This window comes from Procambarus clarkii, chromosome 5, assembly GCF_040958095.1.
Source record: "Procambarus clarkii isolate CNS0578487 chromosome 5, FALCON_Pclarkii_2.0, whole genome shotgun sequence".
NCBI lineage: Eukaryota > Metazoa > Arthropoda > Malacostraca > Decapoda > Cambaridae > Procambarus > Procambarus clarkii.
The window spans coordinates 34618853-34641352 of NC_091154.1; the positions used below are offsets into that span (position 1 = coordinate 34618853).

General features: G+C 48.3%; 1 protein-coding gene across 5 annotated transcripts in view; it reads right to left on the reverse strand.

Annotated features, from left to right (window-relative positions):
* The window catches only part of LOC123763004 (ligand of Numb protein X 2), a 281655-nt gene that overhangs the window by 102135 nt on the left and 157020 nt on the right, over positions 1-22500 (reverse strand). Inside the window, exon 1 of one of the 5 annotated variants that reach the window (XM_045749936.2) lies at positions 11473-11893. The exons of the other annotated variants lie outside the window; for them this stretch is intronic. The gene's annotated coding sequence lies outside the window, so the exon portion shown is untranslated. Of the gene's footprint in view, positions 1-11472; positions 11894-22500 lie in introns of those variants that run through there. 5 annotated transcript variants of the gene reach the window in all.

Sequence of the window (22500 nt, forward strand, 5' to 3'; positions counted from 1 at the left end):
TAACGTGTCCAGCCGTGTGTCTGTACGTGCGCATGTGCATCACAGACACAAACCCGGGCCGAAAGAGCCCGGGTTTGAGCGAAAGAGCTCAACCCCCCGTAAGAAACAACTACGTGAACACACAGACAAACACAGACGGGTGAGAAGAGATGTCACAGGCAGAGTATCAACTCCGAAAACACAAATATTACCTAGACAAAAAAGCATCGACAAATAACAATATTTGTGTATTACTAAACACATCAGCAGCGCACATGCCGGCCCAATACTCGAGCGGGCACACATTGAATGCAACACTTCAGATATATCAAATAAACTCGGCTCAACTGCGAAACATTTTCCCCCATAATATGTTGCCAAGCGAAGGGTAAATGCTTTTACTTTTAATACATGTATATGAACTGTCAGATATATGTTATATACATAATTTTTCCACGTTTATAAACTATTAAATATGTGCAAATTATATATATATATATATATATATATATATATATATATATATATATATATATATATATATATATATATATATATATATATTTTATATATATATATATGACCTCGAACCCTGGTGGCTGTGACCGTCTCCCAACTCACCTGCTTCTCTCAGCCTCAGCTTCTCTCTCTCTCTCTCTCTCTCTCTCTCTCTCTCTCTCTCTCTCTCTCTCTCTCTCTCTCTCTCTCTCTCTCTCTCTCTCTCTCTCTCACACATTCCCAAGATGCAGCCTGCAGCAGCTAATTCACAAGTACCTATTTTACCCCCTTTTACTGCTAGGTAGACAAAGCCATCAGGTGAAAGAAACTCTGCCCATGTGTTTCTGCCTGTGCCAGAAATCGAACTGAGAGTTCACATGTCCGTATGGGTGTATGAATGCGTGTGTTTGTACAAACTTGTAAAATCCTTCTGAACCCCAAAACATCAACTAGTGTATAGCTGATTGAAATTCCGCGAGGGGTGACCGCCCCCAAATTGAATTGGGAAGTAGTAGACAACTCTGAAGCATTTTGTTCAGAGAGGGGTCTGCCTGTACACTAATTACATCCACTAGGGATCAAACCTGAGATTTAATGAAAGAGAGACAAATATAATTCCCCAGTGGTGTAGGGGTGATTTATCTCTTGATTTAGGCCAGCCGGATAGTATGGTGTTTTACGAGTGTTGAGAGAGCGGGCCGAGGCCAAGCGGGCCGCGATGACGGCCATGTAAAAGTCTGTATTTTGTCAGCGGGTCGAGGGCTCTGATCAGCGGGTCGAGGGCTCTGATCAGCGGGTCGAGGGCTCTGATCAGCGGGTCGAGGGCTCTGATCAGCGGGTCGAGGGCTCTGATCAGCGGGTCGAGGGCTCTGATCAGCGGGTTCACGGAAAATAAAGATGCACAGCCCAGGTGAACACCTTTTTTTTGTTAATCAGGTACATCCTGCCTCTCCCAACTACTCCGTCAATAAAAAACTAGACTACCGGAAAAAAACAGTTACAAATATTTCACACACAACTTTTATTAAATGTAATCATTTAGTGAAATTAAAATAATGGATAAATTATTAATATGACAACGAGATCACTGGTTGAAAATGTGCACGTGTTCCTCCCTCCCTCCCTCCTCCCCCCCCTCCCTCCTCCTCCCCCTCCTCCCCCTCACCCCCTCCCTCCTCCTCCCCCTCACCCCCTCCTCCCCCTCACCCCCTCCTTCCTCCCCCTCCCTCCCTCTACTCCTCCCCCTCCCTCCCTCTCAGGTGTAGGCTTCACAGTCTCGTCTCTAACAAAGTCCACCCGGAGAGATTAGGACTTAGGACTAAGTTCTCTAACAGAGACAATGTGTTTATTGCTCAAAATGGAGATACAGGGGTGCCAAACACCACATTAAACCCAGTAAAAATGCTGCGCTAAAAATTGTCAATGTGCTGTCCTCACACCGTTACTCTCCCCCATCGTCACAGGAGTAAACAACCGACCTGTTTCATCCTTAGTGCCAGAAAATATAACGGGCATCAGATGACAAAACCGAACCTCATAATCAGACGACAATAATGATGCCAAGTGGGATACGGACCTATCACGCTTTGCCATCACTAAAAGACCATCTAGACTGACCTTATCTCGGATGGGAATAAAACACAAGATCTTAGCACCAGAACATGGTACAAGATGCAGACAAATCTCTCTATTAAAGAGCACAAGAAGATCTAAACATTAAAGTCATATCCTAACATATCCTTATGTTGAGAGAACACCTGCGCGCGCGCGCGCGCGCACACACACACACACACACACACACACACACACACACACACACACACACACACACACACACACACACACACACACACACCGCAGTGCTAATGAAGGTAGAGCAGCATAGAGGGAAATAAGAAATACAGCAGCACCAAGGTCACTACAAAACAGCACAGCAGAAGCCGAACAAAGGTAGCAGTAGTAACACAGACAGGAACACCATCAACAAAGGCAGCAGCCGCAACATCAAAGACAGTAGAACCAACACCACTATCAACAAAAGCCAATAAACGCAACAGCACCACCAGAGAAACGTGAAGCAGTAGCAGCATCAACAAAGACAGCAGCACTAACAGCAGCAGCAGTAGTAACAGTAGCAGTAGTAGTAACAGCAGCAGTAGTAGTAACAGCAGCAGTAACAGCATCAACAAAGACAGCAGCACTAACAGCAGCAGCAGTAGTAACAGTAGCAGCAGCAGTAGTAGTAACAGCAGCAGCAGTAACAGCAGCAGTAACAGCATCAACAAAGACAGCAGCAGGAGCAGCAGCAGGGCGACCAACAACAGGGGAAGGGGACATCCAACACGCTCCCCCAGCTCTGCTTGTATACATTAAGCATGGAGCGGAGACTTGATGGACGTGGCGACCTGCCTCTTTCTAGCTATGATGGTTAATGTTCTTTCATCAGTAGGGCAATGACGGGTAGGAATAGTGAGGTGTCTAGTGGGCAACGATTGGTAGGAACGGATGAGGGGAAATGGGGAATAATGGAAGGCAATAGGAGAGAAACCTAGGGAAGGGAATGAGGGAGGGAGGGATATGTGAGAGAGGGAGGAATAGGGGCTAAGGAGAATGATGAGTGGAAGGGATGGAGATAAAGTTGATGAAGGGAGGGGAAGTGAAAGAAGGAGGAAGAGATTGGTGGGGGAGGAATGGGGAGGCAAGGTTGCATTGAAGAATGACAAATTGGAGGTGATGGGGGGGGGGACAGAATCAGCAGGAAGGGGGAAGGGTGGGACAGAAGCAGCAGGAAGGGGGTGGGGAGGTGAGGGCAACACAACCCTAACTCCCCCATCACCTGACCAACTCTGGGAGGCAGGTCACCCTGCATAACCCTACCCTTCCCTGTGCTAGGCTCCCTCACTATTATCTTCCCTAGCTGTCCCTCTCCTTTAACGTCAGTATCGCGTATTCTAAAAAAATACTATTTAATGATCGGTTTTGTAAACAATTACCTTGTGTTTCTCTCCTGCTGATCCCCCTCCCCCTTCCTCACCCTAGTATACCCCCCCTCCCCCAGGATATATTTGAATGTTATCCTACCGAACTTTAAAACCTTGATATCCTAGATAAAAAAAATTATTAATACAAGAGGTACATCTGCATTAGTGCAGCTACCCTAGACTGTATGAAGTGGAATACAGTGTCAAAAAAAGCTAACTAGGTGATGCTAAAAAAATTCCCATCACACAGGATGGTTAGTCATACAGAGGCATGTGATGGGCAGTCTGCACTGGCAGACTGCGGAAGCATTTTGAGGATATCCAAAAAAAATAATAATCTGAAGTCTGGAATAAGTCTACGGTAAGCGTATGCCAGGTTTCAGTAACGGTCCGGTTGGCTACACTCATCCCTCGCGTGCTGCCTCCCTGGGGGTCAGGGTTCCCGGGATTCAGGGCCCGGTCTCTGTCCAGGTCAAAGGTTATTCATAAATGAAGAAAAACAATCCTACACCCAATAGCGCCATTATTACGTGCAGAGAAACGCGCTCGAGAACACCTGTCAACTAAGAGGCGGAACACAGGAGCTGAAGCGCATGCATCGCAAGCGCAAATACATAAAGGCGAGGCATAAAATTGAACCTGAACCTGCACACACACACACACACACACACACACACACACACACACACACACACACACACACACACACACACACACACACACACACACCTGAATCTTATGTAAAGAATAATATTCTGCCACCAAAATACGGAAGTTAATGTTGCAATGAGCATCCGTTTTCTGTGAGCGTGTCCCGGCTCCCTGCGGGAGGGTCACAAGTCTGAACTCAACTTCTCTCACGTACGGTACCAGCTGATGATTGATGGTGATGATTGATGGTGATGGCGGCGGCGATTTTCTCGTCTCTAATCTTATCATCCCCTCCCCCCCCTACTAATTATTTCCTTGACACACTACCCATTGCGGTAAGGGGGAAGAAAGTGGCACTCCATAATTAATATCTTTCATCGTCAAAAGCTGCCCCTGTCAGTCCCAGCCTCGCTGCTGTTCGATTTCGCAGTTTTCCAGTATATGGGCTATAGGATCAAAGTACATCAGCGGCTCGTTAGTGTCTTGCAGTTGCCGGTTAACGATAACTGGTCATTAGCAGCGTACTAAGCGTGTAGAGGCCGCCGGCGTCTTGGAAGAAGTCACTTCCGGGACAGGCACATCAGTTTGTATTTCCACACCTGCAATAGTCATGGTACTACAGGTGTGTGTGTTGCTGAGGTTGCTGCCCCTCAGGTTTTGAAGGACTTCTTGGTTGGTGGTGGTGGTTGGTAGGGGGGTGGTGATGGCGACGACGGGTGGTGGTTGGTAGGGGTTGGTGGTGGTGGTTGGTAGGGGTTGGTGGTGGTGGTTGGTAGGGGGGTGGTGATGGCGACGACGGGTGGTGGTTGGTAGGGGTTGGTGGTGGTTGTTGGTAGGGGTTGGTGGTGGTGGTTGGTAGGGGTTGGTGGTGGTGGTTGGTAGGGGTTGGTGGTAGTGGCGGCGTCATGACACCCCCATGCCCCACAACACCCACTCCCCACCCAGTGATCTCAGTCATTATTCCCCTCACAAGATCATGGCGGGTGAGGGATGAACAATGCACATGTGGGCCGTGTCAGCCACACCGCCACCACCACCACAGTTCACCTTCCCACCCCCCCCCCCCCCCCCGTTATGCCATGCACAAGTCCAACACACTCAAATATATTCTAACAATATCGGCTTTTGCCTGACGGCCGGCATCTGTGTGTGTGTGTGTGTGTGTGTGTGTGTGTGTGTGTGTGTGTGTGTGTGTGTGTGTGTGTGTGTGTGTTACCTAGTTGTGATTGCGTGGGTTGAGCTGGGAGCAAAGAGCCCTCTCCCTTGGGAGGGGAGGGAGGGGAGGGGGGGGAGGGGAGAGAGAGGGGGAGGGGAGGGAGGGGGGGGGGAGGGGAGAGAGAGGGGGAGGGGAGGGAGGGGAGAGAGAGGGGGAGGGGAGGGAGGGGGGGAGGGAGAGAGAGAGAGAGAGAGAGAGAGAGAGAGAGAGAGAGAGAGAGAGAGAGAGAGAGAGAGAGAGAGAGAGAGAGAGAGAGAGAGAGAGAGAGAGAGAGTGAGAGAGAGAGTGAGAGAGAGAGTGAGGAGAGTGAGTGAGTGAGTGAGTGAGTGAGTGAGTGAGTGAGTGAGAGTGAGTGAGTGAGAGTGAGTGAGTGAGAGTGAGTGAGTGAGGAGAGTGAGTGAGAGTGAGTGAGAGTGAGTGAGAGTGAGTGAGGAGAGTGAGTGAGTGAGAGTGAGAGTGAGTGAGGAGAGTGAGTGAGAGTGAGTGAGAGTGAGTAAGTGTGAGTGAGTGTGAGTGAGTGTGAGTGAGTGTGAGTGTGAGTGAGTGTGAGTGAGTGTGAGTGAGTGTGAGTGAGTGTGAGTGAGTGTGAGTGAGTGTGAGTGAGTGTGAGTGAGTGTGAGTGAGTGTGAGTGAGTGAGTGTGAGTGAGTGAGTGTGAGTGAGTGAGTGTGAGTGAGAGTGAGTGAGAGTGAGTGAGAGTGAGTGAGGAGAGTGAGTGAGTGAGAGTGAGAGTGAGTGAGGAGAGTGAGTGAGAGTGAGTGAGAGTGAGTAAGTGTGAGTGAGTGTGAGTGAGTGTGAGTGAGTGTGAGTGAGTGTGAGTGAGTGTGAGTGTGAGTGAGTGTGAGTGAGTGTGAGTGAGTGTGAGTGAGTGTGAGTGAGTGTGAGTGAGTGTGAGTGAGTGTGAGTGAGTGTGAGTGAGTGAGTGTGAGTGAGTGAGTGTGAGTGAGTGAGTGTGAGTGAGTGAGTGTGAGTGAGTGAGTGTGAGTGAGTGAGTGTGAGTGAGTGAGTGAGTGAGTGAGTGAGTGAGAGTCCCCCAACCATCACTAACACCCCCCCCCCCCCCCCCCCCCCCAAGACCCAGCCCCCCCCCCTGCCTGGCTCTCCGTCTCCGCCTATAACATTAACGAACAATAAACACATTTTGCACGCCAGTTTGTAAAAGGATTTTGGACTGTCAAAATGATTTTAGTGTTGTTATAATTCAATTCTAAGAGAATCATTATTGCTAATTACTTGAAGTTCACAGCAATTACATTAGTGGGTTAGGCGCATGCGCCCGCTATTATAACCTGGAAATTTAATTTGTACATTTTTATAACCTTTATATTGTTGTGGGGGTGAGGGGGGGGGGGGAGTTAACTACTCGGTGAAAGCGCCAAGCCATTACGACTATATAGCACTGGGAAGGAATCAGGATAAGGATTTGGGATGGGACGGGGGGAAGGAATGGTGCCCAACCACTTGGACGGTCGGGGATTGAACGCCGACCTGCATGAATCGAGGCCGTTGCTCTACCGTCCAGCCCCCAAGTGGTTGGACACTGAAGGGAAAGTGAGGGAAGGAGGGCGAAGGGGAAAAAGAAGGGAAGAGGGGAAGAGGGCGAAGGGGAAAAAGAGGGGAAGAGGGCGAAGGGAGGGAGGGGAGGAGGGGATGGGAGGGAAGGGATGGGAGGGAAGGGACAGGAGGGGAAAGGGAGGAAGAGAGGAGAGGCAGAGAGGAAGGTAAGGGAGCAAAGGACACAAGTGTGAGGTATCAAGATGATACAAGACACACGCAGAAGAACTGTTAAGTATTATTTAAGCAACATTCACACACTTAAAGACATTGTCCCCTGGAGAACCAATAGATGCTCCAATATCATTATACATACCCCAGCACTAAAATCTTCCCCTCTTAGACACCTCAGGTGTAGCCTGCCACCACCCTCTTCCACCTACAGATAATTATATGACCTGTCAGCGGAACCCAGACGTAAGAACCTTCCCTATTTAAATCCAGTAAATATTTAACCTAGTAAAGCGCATCGTTCTACATCTTTCCGATAGCGAAAGCTCAAGACTGTCCATATGGTGGCCCTCCCTGTCCACATGGTGACCCTCCCTGTCCATACAGCGATCATCCCTGTCCATATCACCGACCGAAAACAGTAAACACGGAGGTGGTGCGGTCATTCCCAGACGGTGGAGCCACCTCCCTGACAACGTTCTAGCCAGACATTCTGACGTTGTTCCCACTGGCAACACACTATCCAGTCTGTCCATAACGCGGCTGTCGGGGTTCTTGCTCGAGAGGAAATCTGGCACGGCTTCCCAACCGTAAACGCAAGTAGGATTGCTTGGGTAAAATCATGCACGGGAGAGATAGACAGACAGACTCGGGCTGCCTGAATGGTGGACGAGATTACGGTGGTCGGGTGCAAGAACAGCTGACTGACCGACGTCCAGCGCACTCCTCAAGCCAATTTAATTCCCTGCTCCCGGCCGACTCTATTTGGATACACAACAAGGCAAGAAAGACGAGGTTTCGTCTCAATTTCCTGCACTAAATCGCATCTGAGGAGGAATTTCCTGACAGGCTCGGACCTGAAGAGCTAAGCAACTGCCAAGATGAGCCCACTTCACCTGGCTGGTAGTACACACTGCTGCCACCCGTGTGGGGTAACCCCTTCCACTCACCCGGCCCCCTAAGTGCGAATAATCCAGAATATAGCCAGACCTGAACGCCACCCAGACCTGAACACCGGCTTGGGTACGATCGACAAGCCAAAGTTGTTGTTGTGGGCAAACGGAGGCATTGACATTGTAAGCGAGCAATCCTGTGAGGACTATTCTTAGAGGACTTCGTTCATGTCTGACACTCAGCAACGCCGATGACGTACTCCCCCCTAAGTGTGTTACTTGCTGGAATCTTAGCTTCTGATCCATAGTATTAGGCTTGGAAATTCAGTCATCTGATAAAATGTTAAACTTTTCGACGCGTCAAGACCCAGGACTGAACATGACACAAATGTGTCACTCGTCCCTGTTCATGTCATTGTCGTCCCTGACCATACAGTGGTCTTCCTTGTTGATACAGTGGTCGCCCCTGTCCATACATTTTTATGAAGAGGTGTGAACGCCTGATCAAGACGGTGGACCTACTCGGCCCCCGTCCATACTCCCTTCCCCCGAGAATTTGCGAACGGCGTGACATTGTGGCCGACAATTCAGTTAAAACACTATCCATTGTGTACACGAGTCACAATAATTTCATATATCTGACAATATTCTTGAGGCAGGACGGTGGGATCGAACCTGCGTCCTTTTTCCAAAATTCTCACTATCGTTTTCTTCCTTGATAATATCAAATCTCCAACTCCCACAGCCCTCTTATATGACTAGCAATGCAGATACCAAAAATGTTACAGCATTTTTGAGAGAGAGTTTAAGGGTGGAGGCGGCAGCATGGAGGGGGGGGGGGAGGGAAGAGGCTGAGAGTGCAAGGATGGGCGAGTGTGTAATGCCTTGGTCACGTCTGGTATGCTACATCCCCCCCCCCTCCCCACCATCTTCCTCCCCCACGCTGCCTATTATTCACCTGCACATCACTTTCTCCCAGATGAGCACCTCCCTTTGGCAGGCGCCACGGCGCCACGTGGGGGCGTGGCGCTTGCCTGTCACTCCGCCAAGAATATATCTCCTTACTGCTACTTGAAATGTCTTGTCACCATCTGCTACTCTACACGCTTGAGAGGGGGGGGGGGAGGGGGGCCACTCCAACGCCCTCAACCTCACAGTTAATTTGGTTTATCTTTCTCTCACACAACGTCCAAGCCATTGTGTAATCTGACAAATTCACATATTAGGCAGAATTTAATATAAATATTGTAAATAATTATAATAAAATGTGTCCATTGATCATCTGTCTTCCTGTATACGTGTTCCTCCCGTTAAATTAAATAATACTGCTTTGTGCGACCAGGGGAAGTGAAGAGGTGCACTCGTCCTCGTCCCCCCTCCCCGAGAGAGAGGGGGGGGCGTTCTTAGCTCCCCCCTCTCTCCCCCCTGCGCCCCCTTCCCTGCCCGGCAAGCCTGATATGCTTGCCGCCGCCAAACGAGGGCGAAGGCTTTTATGTCACCATGACCAAATTAAGGCCACGAGGTTATCGGCAGTAGCCGTGATAATTTATTCACGAGATGAGGGAGGCGAGAAAAAAGGCGGAAGAGAAGAAAGGGAGAGAGAGAGAGTGTGTTTAAGATCAAAGAGAATATTAACAAAGAGCTGTAAATACACCCACCTGATCCAGCAACTAAACATCTGGAAACATTCTGGTTTGCACAAACGTGATAAATTTGCGAAAAGTTGTAAAAAGTGTTTGCAGCGCTGGTCACAACACCCCACAATGGGAGAGAGGCTCCCCCCCCCCGTCCCCCGTTTCTCGCCTGTCAATCACGACTTCTCTTAAAGTTACCGGACTCTGAAGAAGGTCCGCGGTGAGGCATATCACTGACCATGGTTACGCTTAATCTAAACAGTAATGTGTCGCTCTAGCGAGGGACGTGTTGGAGGCCAATGAGAAACTGGAACTCGAAGGAGCAGATACAATGTCAGAGATCAAACGAGCCTCAATTTCCGTTCCGCTACTGACACACGTGAGGAATGAGAAGGAGAGCATCAAGGTGTGTGTGCAGGAGAGAGCACACACCTCAGTGAGGACAATGGTGATGGTGAGCTTGGTGGGGCGGGGCGCGTCAACCTCACCTCGCGGGGGGGGTACCTGGATGGCACCTGGCTGGGGGGTACCTGGATGGCACCTGGCGGGGGTATTACCTGGATGGCACCTGGCGGGGGGTACCTGGATGGCACCTGGCGGGGGGTACCTGGATGGCACCTGGCGGGGGGTACCTGGATGGCACCTGGCGGGGGGTACCTGGATGGCACCTGGCGGGGGGTACCTGGATGGCACCTGGCGGGGGGTACCTGGATGGCACCTGGCGGGGGGTACCTGGATGGCACCTGGCGGGGGGTACCTGGATGGCACCTGGCGGGGGGTACCTGGATGGCACCTGGCGGGGGGTACCTGGATGGCACCTGGCGGGGGGTACCTGGATGGCACCTGGCGGGGGGTACCTGGATGGCACCTGGCGGGGGGTACCTGGATGGCACCTCGCGGGGGGTACCTGGATGGCACCTCGCGGGGGGTACCTGGATGGCACCTCGCGGGGGGTACCTGGATGGCACCTCGCGGGGGGTACCTGGATGGCACCTCGCGGGGGGTACCTGGATGGCACCTCGCGGGGGGTACCTGGATGGCACCTCGCGGGGGGTACCTGGATGGCACCTCGCGGGGGGTACCTGGATGGCACCTCGCGGGGGGTACCTGGATGGCACCTCGCGGGGGGTACCTGGATGGCACCTCGCGGGGGGTACCTGGATGGCACCTCGCGGGGGGTACCTGGATGGCACCTCGCGGGGGGTACCTGGATGGCACCTCGCGGGGGGTACCTGGATGGCACCTCGCGGGGGGGTACCTGGATGGCACCTGGCGGGGGTATTACCTGGATGGCACCTGGCGGGGGTATTACCTGGATGGCACCTCGCGGGGGGTACCTGGATGGCACCTCGCGGGGGGTACCTGGATGGCACCTCGCGGGGGGTACCTGGATGGCACCTCGCGGGGGGTACCTGGATGGCACCTCGCGGGGGGTACCTGGATGGCACCTCGCGGGGGGTACCTGGATGGCATCTCATCCCCGACCTCCCACCGTCTGCTCTCCTCCACCTGCCGGAACCTCACGAAAACTTTCCACACCTTTGGGGAAAATATGTGCAGTCTTTCCCACCCCACCAAAAAGACATGTTTTTATTTCAAGACGCCAAAATATTTTTTTGAAGGTGGGGAAACAAAGTAATATTTATCCCAAGACTGAAGAACCCGGGACTTTAAAATATATATTTATTCCCGAGGTTTAAACCAACGAAGGCGAGTCAGATAAAAATACGTTTGGAAAAGTTAATTGTATTTAATATTTTCCTCTTAGATAAATATACGCTGAATGACGTCAGACCCAGCGCTTAGCCTAAGGCCTAAATCTTATATGCTAGAAATAGGAGGTTTAAGAAAGAAAGGCGAGGGAGCTGCACCCCCGCCACAGACACCAGGACCTACCTGGACAGTGACGAAGACCTTGTAGAGCGCGTAGACCACCACCAGGAGGATGATGATGGTGCTGTATGTGAGCACTATAGACACCAGCTCCGACCCGCTCTCCAGGCCCACCGGGATCTTCTTCTGCTTCTGCACGCGCGCGCTGAGAGCCGCCATCCTCCCCCCAGAGCCACGCCGGGGCCCCTAACACCTCCCCCTGGGAACACGCTCTCCGCGGCTGTGTGTGTGTATCCAGGGCGCACTAAGGCCTTGGTGCGAGTTTCCTTCAGCACTTCATTCTCGGAGACAAGTGCCCAGCGAGGTATTAGCGCACTGGGAGGTAAAGATCACCGATATCCAAACACAGCAATTTTTTTCTTATTTATTTCTTTTGGTAACTTCTCCTTGTTGATCATCCATGCGCAAGGAATCAGACGTCTTTGAACATCACGTGTTGTTCACTGATGTCAAGCGAGGAAGCTCAGAGTATGAATGTATATATAATGGATACAAGCGATGTATATATCAAAGGTGTATGTATATATACATGTTTTAGGGGATGCAGAGGTGGGAAATAAGAGTGATGTGTCTGGATGTGGTTAGTTAGCATCTACAATAGTTCGTAACCTGGTGGTGCGAGTGAAGACTAGGGGTGTACAAAGCTTCGTTAGACCCGTGTAACTTGAGGGAGAGATGAGAGGTGGTTAATAGAGAAAGATGCGTAAGATGCGAGAGGCTGCGAGGCGAGATTAGAAAACTGATTGATGTGACACCAAGTAATTCGGTCCCCCTTTGGCTGGGAGCCACCGGCGGGTTGATTAAACAGCTGGTAGACTGTTCCAGCTGATCGACATCAACAATGAGGTTGTGGCTGTCTCCTGGTGTCGATCACACGCTGCCGACGAGCATGTCTAATGACGTCGACGTGCTACACCTCGCTAAATAGAACTGGATACACACTGTATAATTTAATGTAATTTATTTAATGGTATCAATACTGCCACTTTGTTCCTGTTACGAAGAGAGTTGATATTAACAACACTAGCACTCAAACCCTCATCAATAAACACGGTACATTTTAATATTTTGACAAAGGTAATTTATTATCAAATAATCGTTAGCAATTGCCACGGGAGGTTTAATGTGGAGGGTTTACCACCCCGAGGAGCGTGGTAGAGCGTGTTGCCTCACCCGAGGAGCGTGGCAGAGAGCGTCGCCTCACGTCCTCAGCATCAAGTCACAGAGCTCAAGGCTCAGCTCTGACACCATAGCGGGCACCAAGAGGCCGCCATGCAGTATTCTCAACAACAAATGGTCAAGGTAAGAGCATAATTAAAAAAGCCGTGAGGATAGACTGACGATGTGAGGTTATGTCCAACTTATAAGACCAGATAAGGAGGGTATACGCTACCAACATACCAGTATGTAGACACATATTAGACTGAGCATAAGGCTTAAGATGCGCTATGGGAAGGAAGAGCTCCAAGCCTCTTAAGAAAATTCAGAAGTGATCTGTTCCTGTATCCTGGAGTTGGAAAAATAACAGCTCGTGTATGCAGAACAAGAGACAAGAAAAATAATAAAACGGTGTATAATAAAAAGTAAAATACGAGATTCTTCCTTCACAGGTATTGGAAGATGATTGGAATAAACTCCAGGAGCAAGCAGTTTGTACCAAAACCACTGGAGGCATCAATAATCTCTACGAAAAATTATATGATTGCACTCCTCCCAGGAACGTCTTGCACAGGCAGCTGGTGATGAGGCAGCTGGTGCTGACGCAGCCACTCTCGTAGGCTATCTCCAGAGGTAATAACCCCATGGCAGATGGTTCAAGGTTGGTGATGTCTGGCGCTCTCTCGCATGGAGTAACTCCCCTACCCGTACACCAGCTGTGAAGGTCTGGGACTTGTGGTATCTCGCTTCCTGTGGTCTGGGCCACTTCTGCACTGATGGATGTGGGGCCCGCTACCACCACCTCCCACCTTCCTTACTGATGGATGTGGGGCCCCTTACCACCACCTCCCACCTTCCTTACTGATGGATGTGGGGCCCATTACCACCACCCACCACCTTCCTTACTGATGGATGTGGGGGCCCGCTACCACAACCTCCCACCGTACTCACTGGTGGATGTGGGGCTCGTTAGCGAGTTAACTGTGTGTAAGACGGGTGGCATGTGGGTCCAAGCGTACAGGAGAGAGACTGGAGAAGTGTAGGGAGAAGAGGGGGGAACGACTCTGGATTAACCTGGAGATGGAGACTGTTCACAGGGGGGAACTACCTTCATACCAGCATTAAGAGACCGGGTTATGTGCATACTCATCAACGAACAATCTTACAGGTAAGTAAGACACGTGAGGGAGGGAGGGAGGGAGGGAGGGGCAGAAAGGCTGGGAAGATGGAGGGGAAGGAGAGGACAGTGAGGGAGGGATTGGCGCCACAGCCTCAACAGTGACCAGCGCGGCACCACCACCAGCCGGCCTCGGCCACCACGAAATAATAAATACTTGACGAGCAGAGACTGATGACAGTTTATTATTGGGGGTGGCGGCAGGCAGGCCACTTATACCCCTAACCTCATCAATAACCCCTCCCCACCCTTCTAACCTGCATCCTTTACCCCCGTCCACTTCCACCCCCACCTAAGGGGGAATGGGGAAAGGGGGGGGGGGATGATGAGGGTGGGAGGAAGGCGGCGGACTAAGCCAGTGCTTTCTAGCAGGTTGAAGTATCGCCCGATTGCCTCTGTTGTGTAAGAACTCGACAGGAATGTTACAGTCTTGACGAGGACGCCTCTAAGATATAAACAAAGACGGTCCCCTACTACCAGTGGGTACTCGGCTCGTCCCTATACACGCCATCATCCAAACTAAACCCTCTTAAATTCCTCAACTTAATTCTACATTCACCAATATCAAAGTCACTAAATGACCAATGTTAGGGTCAAGCAACCAGGCGCACTGCAGGCACAGAACCACCTACACTACAGTTAACTACCTCTAGCAACCAGGCGCACTGCAGGCACAGAACCACCTACACTACAGTTAACTACCTCTATTACAAAAACCCACAGGAAATGTAATGTTCTACGAACAAATCTACGATGTTCTACGATGCAAGGTCAGGTCTGCCAAACATGGCTAGATAGATAATAAGAGACCCACAACATCAATCACAAATGACCTCTTTGCTGCACTTTATAAAGAGTTCTGAATATTATGTGGATGCTATCTTCAACTCGCATAACATTATGCCACTAGGTAAGGTAACCAGGTCAACATGAAACAACGAGGAGATCAGATTACACCTCAGCATCCCATCTATGTTGTAGCAGACATGCTACTCTCAACAGTTTGCTCTGATAGGAAAGAAATCAGAGACTCCGAGACCTGTCTGCCAATTCTTTTGTGGTCCAGTCTTGTGACCAGTTCAGGAGCCTTGAGGTTACCTCGAGGTGGTTCCCAGAATTCGTCTCTCCTGGTTGACGGTCTGGTCAACCAGGAAGTTGGACGCCTCCTTGATTTTAGTCAAGATTAGCAACAAAATAAACTTTAAAAGTTGAGAAAAATGCTGGAGTTAGTGAGACTCAACAAATGGTTCTCAAAGTACCCGAGCTTAATTACTTCTTCGCTAATGGAGTAATAAACGATTAAGAGCGATAATACTAGAAACTACACAAATTTATTATATTGTGATTCCACTGTACACTATCATATCGAAGACTTCTGAATATTTACTCGTTATCTGACGAGTGAGGTAGTTGCTTAAACAATAAGTCAGCGCCCGTGTAACATTTAAATACGGCTGAATGAAGTTAAATATGGTGAAACACCCCGAAGAGTTCTCTGTCCCTCGCTGCACCACCCATAACCTGCAGAGTGCCTTCACTCACTCACTCACGCCTTCTTGAGAACACTTGTAGTTGTGTGTCTGGGACCACTACCGCCGCCGCCACTCCCGACACATTGACAATTGGCTAGTTAATTGTCAACGCCACGCTAGGCCGCCACACCGTCACGCCTCGCCAAAGCCACTAATACGGGCCTCACTAGGACAGTTCCCTCACACACTACCCTCACACCTTCCTCTACCACACACACGCGCCTCATTACTAGCTCGCTCTCCAGCGTCAATTACCCTCATAACCGAGAGTGTATACAGCGTGTTCTCTTACGCACCGAAGACTTAAATCACTGTCAAGTGTGTAGCGGACACTGGTGGCCGGCGTGTGTGTAGCGGACCCACTGGTGCCCTTCACTTGGCTACACGGGTGAAGGGGGAGGTGCAGGAGGAAGGCTTCCCCGACAGGCAGCGTACCAACACGTCACCGGGAGTGGGGGCCAGCAGTTTTGGCCCGCCTCTCTGGCCACCCCCATCAGGAGGACCATCGCGCCCACACCCAACACCCAACCCATGGAGGGAGGGATGCGATAGGAGGGGATGGGGGGGGGGGGGGGGAGGGTAGAAGCATGCATCAAATGCTGTGCATGTGGGGCGCTCACTGTCCCCCTACCCCCTCCCCCCCCCCCACACACACACACACCAGCACAACGTCCAACTGTGTAATCAAGTTTTTATTTAAACACTTTAATCGGCATACAGATATAAACACACTACGTACTGTGTAGCATTAAAGACACACACACACATCCTTCCTGTGACACACCATTTCCTTCCCCAGCTGCCAGTACTCCAGTGTACGTAGTGTGTAGTGATGATCATGGCCAGGCCTCACACCTGCTGTTTCATTATTATTATTATTATTATTATTATTATTATTATTATTATTATTATTATTATTATTATTATTATTATTATTATTATTATTATTATTATTATTTTCTACCACAGACGTGGCCACACATTTACAATGCTAACCAGCATATATACATTTTCTTCTGTCCTCCATGGACAGGGTTAGAGATGTGTTAAACATATAGTTCAGGGGTTTATTGAACACACTCGGCCGTGGGAGGTCCCCGGTGGTGCCAGCTCACAACTATTAACGCCGAGCCCTCACAATCTGACAGGGAACACCGCTGGGATACTCACGAGCAATTGTCTTGTTTCTGCTAATTGCATTGTCAACAGACTGGTTGATTCCGTTAAAAATCCGACGTAATAGACAAAAGGAGTTGATTTCCGGGGCAGGGGAAGCCTACTGCCGGCAAATTCCTACCTACTTCCTACATTACTATTAATATATTGTCTTTAATTTATATACAATCGTTTCATATATTCGTTTATCTACGTTGAAAAATAACGAGCTCTCGATTACAATTTGAACATTAATTAGACACGGTTCACCCAATATACGTCACAAACGTGTGTGTGTTACAAACACATATGTATTTGTTACATATAATTATATATACCAGCATCAACATGAAGGACTTAACGTTAAGTCAACACATCGGGGAAGAAAATGAAATTGAGCAGAAACTTTAAGCTCACGAGCAATCACAAATTTATAATTCCTTGTAAATTGCTATATTTTATAGCTATTTATATTTTGATACTTGTTGCAATAGGGTTGGTGTTGAGCAAAGCCTAGTCTGTGAGAAGAGGCATTGTTCCTTCCATTTTTCAAGAGGTTTGAATTTCCCGCGCGCGCGCTGACCGCCTCCCGCGCCCCTGCAGACCCGACTTCGACACGCCAAAGTTGCAGTTGACAAACAGTGATCGTTAGTCTCATAATATAGTTCACTGCTCTTCCCAACGAGGCAACGCTAACTCTATATTACAGTTCTCCTGTAATTATCAATGGATATAATAGACCAGATGATATCCACACCACGAGGTAATGACAACTACGGGAACCTAATAGTTCCCTCCAGGGGGGGGTTTGCCTCCAGGGGGGGTTCCCTCCAGGGGGGGTTCCCTCCAGGGGGGGTTTGCCTCCAGGGGGGGGTTCCCTCCAGGGGGGGTTCCCTCCAGGGGGGGGTTCCCTCCAGGGGAGGGGTTCCCTCCAGGGGGGGTTCCCTCCAGGGGGGGTTCCCTCCAAGGGGGGGGGTTCCCTCCAAGAGGGGGGCTCGCTCCACGGGGGGTTCCCTCCAGGGGGGTTCCCTCCAGGGGGGTTTGCCTCCAGGGGGGGTTTGCCTCCAGGGGGGGGTTCCCTCCAGGGGTTCCCTCCAGAGAATAATTAATGATAATAATCATAGCACCATTGCACAACTAATATCCCGCGTAACGCGTTCGAATCCAGTAACTTGCTCTAAGCAAGCCAAGCCGGCATAGTGAGCCCGCTGACGTCACGACTTAACTGATGACCCTATTCACCTATAATGCATGGTAATTTGCTATTAACTGTTGTAAACGAGCATTATGGAGTGATGTATACGCCATTATACTGGGGCATGTGCAAGGTATTGGACCGGGGGGGGGGACGCTCTCATTATGGTGCCTTACCCCCCCCCCCGGCCTCTTGCAACCATAACGGAATGGGAGGGAGGGTTAGGGGGTTGGTGGGTTTGGGTTTCTCCTACTCTCTTCCCTCTTCATTCCTCCCTCACTCCCTCCCCCTCTTCCTGCCAGTACTGCCAAAGCCTCCCTCGCAAACAATTAAATTAAACGAAATATGTTAAAACTTGTACGCTCGAATTGAATTGGTTACCCCGGCTAACCGTTACTTAAGCACTTCAAAAAGTAAACAATGTAGATTACATGTGTACAGATACCATGTTACTTGTGCTGGAGTGAATATAACTAAGGGCTTGCGAGTAGGTCGACATCTTATACTCTGCGTATGTAACAACATTGTCCCACCTTGGAACACACACACAAAAAAACTCCTAAATAACACGTCTCATAACCTGAAATCCTCTCTTCGGGCAAGTCTACCAGCTACCCCCAGGCACAGTGTCAGGAGAATATTGGCGCGGGAGCTGAAGCTGTCGACAGGGATATGAAACTGTACAAGAAATGCAACTTCAGGAAGGTGTAGTTGATGTGAGAGCTTGCGGGCCGCTCTGATCAGTAATCTCTTGGACCAAACTCTCAAGTCAAGATTGCCTCCCCCAATCCGGCTGAGAGAGAACTCTCAAAACCTACTCCAGGTACAATCCAGACACACGCACACACACCAAGAGTCAATACTCGTTCCTGCAAGCACAAATGGGCGAGTACACACACACACACACACACACACACACACACACACACACACACACACACACACACACACACACACACACACACACACACACACACACACACACAAACACACACACACACACACACACACACACACACACACACACACCTAGAAACATCTTGGCTACATTAACGTCTACACTTGGGACTGTGAATACATAACAATCAGGCTGGTCGGGAAGGCTTCCTTATCACAAACAGTAGCATTACAAATGAGAAAAAAATTGTAACTGACAAAAACCTTCACTCCAAAAAAAAAATCTTCTTCCCCTAAACAATACTTCTCACAAACGTCTCACGGAAAAAAATACGACATGAAAAGATATTCTCACAGGGAAAAAAAAAATCTCGAGAGTCCTTGGTCTACAGGTCAATTTTACCTGTTGTTGACGAGTGGGTCTTCACCTCCCCTGCGTCAGCCCTTTGTTGAGACGGAAATAACTACACTGTACACTTGAAGAGCTAAGAGGGAGGGGGAGGAGGCTCTCATCAGGACTAGTGAATGGGGAAGACAGGGCGTGACCAGTTAAATGACATGAGGGAAAATGGGAAGGTAATGGGAAGGAGACGTGTCGAAGGCGTGAATAGGTAACGAACAAGATGGACATAGGAAGGTAACGGGTGGAAAGTGCAGTGTTGTCCAGTGTTTTACCCAGGGCCTCCTTATAACAAATACTAACGCGTTTAACAAATACAAAAACCCAAATACAAAACCAGACAATAGATTTCATTTGCCGCTTAACGAACGCCGTGTTTACCCTGTGTGGAGGTCGCGAGTCTCCATTTCCTTAGGATAAAAGTTTTAATCAGATTCAGTGTGGCATCAGGCAGTAATTTTGAGTTCCATGGTAAATGAGATGATCCTAATGAATTGTGCACCAGTTTTCCTTGTCCAGCCTCGTGACAGGACAGAAAACGCGGTGCATCCGTGAGACAGGTCTCCCTTCAGTAACTTGGCAAGATCACCAAGAAAAGAAAGCTTTTAATGTGTTTGTGTGACAAGTTTTCTTTCGTGTCTCTTGTAAAGGGTGAAGTGTGTCCCCACCAGCACACGCAGCAGCCTCTGGGAGGTATTACCTGTAGGGCGTCGTTGAGAAAACTGGTCCGCACTACAGGATCTGGTCCAGATGCAATGGCCTAGCGGTATTTATTATTATTAACATCTTTATTGACAAAATTAATTACAATTTTGCCTAATCTGAGGATTTTGATAAAGTCTTATTAAAGTGAGGATAATGCTGGTATTCACTGTCACGCAGGACAGAGGGTCTTACATAAGCGGTAAACTACCTTGAGGTTATCTTGAGATGATTTCGGGGCTTAGCGTCCCCGCGGCTCGGTCCTCGACCAGGCATCCTTTTTGTTACACACCTTATATCGAAGCAGGAAGCCCTTACACACCCCAGGAAGTAGCCCGTAGCAGCTGTCTAATTCCCAGATACTTATTTACAGCTAGATAACAAGAGCATCAGGGTGAAAGAAACTGCCCATTTGTCTCCGCCTCCGCCGAAGATCGAACCCGGAACCTCAGGACTACGAATCCGAAGCGCTGTCCACTCAGCTGTCAGGCCCCAGGATACACTGCCAATATCCAAGGATATTGGACGGTAACTTTCTACTGATGTCCTCCATGTCTTTTGTGGACAGCTACGAGACCCTGGTCGTCCACATGACTGACGAGGCTTCCTCTCCAATGCATGAATGGAAAAGGGCTGTTGACCTAAATTATATATAAAAATATCCTGATGTAGATATTAATATTGTAATTATAATAATAAAAACATCGAATTAATACATAATCAAATTGTAATATACTAAAAAACCTATCCTTATATATAATCACAAATCTATATGAAAAACACTTATACTCAGTAGTTCTAAAGATACTTAATGAATTCCTTCTTTTCATGGGTCAATTCCTTTCATTATTATGCACCCCATACCCATCCCGTGGGCGGTGGTGTAAAGGGTTACAGAGGCACATAATCGGTTCAGGAACAGACCCCCCCCACCCATGGTGGGGGGGTAGAGCCGGTCGGCCGAGCGGACAGCACGCTAGACTGTGATCCTGTGGTCCCGGGTTCGATCCCGGGCGCCGGCGAGAAACAATGGGCAGAGTTTCTTTCACCCTATGCCCCTGTTACCTAGCAGTAAATAGGTACCTGGGTGTTAGTCAGCTGTCACGGGCTGCTTCCTGGGGGGTGGAGGCCTGGTCGAGGACCGGGCCGCGGGGACACTAAAGCCCCGAAATCATCAAGATTTTCAAGATTATGCTTCGTTTAGCTAAGCAAATAACATTCTTTTGATGCTAGTTACACAATTATTAGTGTTATATATACTCCAGGAGTTATAGTGACTTCATACACGTATTACCCCTGGGTTAGGGTCAAGCCCTCAGCCTAATAAGGGCTTTGTAAAAATTAATGTACAATATTTATGTTCTTATGCCTATATATAAAGTTTATATATGGATAAAACGAAGTCATCATTTATAAAATAAAAAATGGCCAACATGTTAAAGCATAACTGACAAATTGCATTCATGTAACACACATGATAATTAATTTTGGATTGGATTACTGGGTTTCGGAATATATATTTTATTATTTTTTAAGCGACCAATATAAACAATAATAAAATTTATTTATTTATTTATTTATTTATATACAAGAAGGTGTATTGGGTTTGTGAGAATACATAGCATAGTAATTACAATCCTGTAAAGCCACTAGTATGCACAGCGTTTCGGGCAGGTCCTGAATCTAACATAATTTTAAGTAGGTAAATTCTAGCAGAATTAATAAAATGATAACAGATACATTGCAAGAAAAAAATGAAATGAGATAGATTAGTAAGTACATTAAAGCACATTGGTATATTAAAGCTCTGATTGATTACATTGACAGCTTGATTGGTAATTTAAACAAAGATTAATAGACACCATACAACAGATTGATAGCACATATAAGAAGACAGCAATGATCACAATGGTAAAGATGTTCAGATTGGGTACATAAAGATTGGGAGATTGGGTAACACTAGATACAGTGCTATTTTAAAGCAACAAAGTAAAAAACTATAAAGATGAAATTAGGTACTTTTTAGATTTCTTTTTGAATGACGCAAAAGTTGGACAGCTTTTCAATTCATTAGGGAGTGAGTTCCATAGACTGGGTCCCTTTATTTGCATAGTGTGTTTACACGGATTAAGTTTGACTCTGGGGATATCAAAGAGATATTTATTTCTGGTGTGGTGATAATGGGTCCTATTACATCTGTCCAGGGAGAGTTTCAGAGCAGGATTTGCATTTATGAACAGGGTTTTGTAAATGTAGTTGACACAAGAGAATTTGTGGAGTGAGATTATATTTAGCATGTTTAGGGAGTTAAACAAGGGGGCCGAGTGTTGTCTGAAAGCAGAATGTTATTATTCTGATAGCAGATTTTTGCTGGGTGATGATGGACTTGAGGTGGTTTGCAGTGGTTGAACCCCACCCCAATAATATGTCGAATATAATAATATAATAATATTAATATGTTGTGAAATTGTCCAGAAATTAAAGAATCTAAATCATATAAATTTAGATCAACTATCAACTGCATGAATTTTTAACAAATGAAGAATACCGAATTAAACTGCCATTAACGAATACAGCTCAGTCAAAGAAAATGCAACGTGACTGTGCGAGAGAAAACGTGAATTTATAAAGAGGGACTTCTCTTTCCTCTCCAGTATCACCCACTTCCCCACTACCTCGGTTCATATCCTCCCACCTTCTCACCCACCACCAAAACCTCCATTCCCTCGAACATTATATTGTACAATGTCCCATACTGACTGACTTTCGCCCTCCTGGGCTGAGGTGTGCTGAACTCTGTAACTACTATATGAAT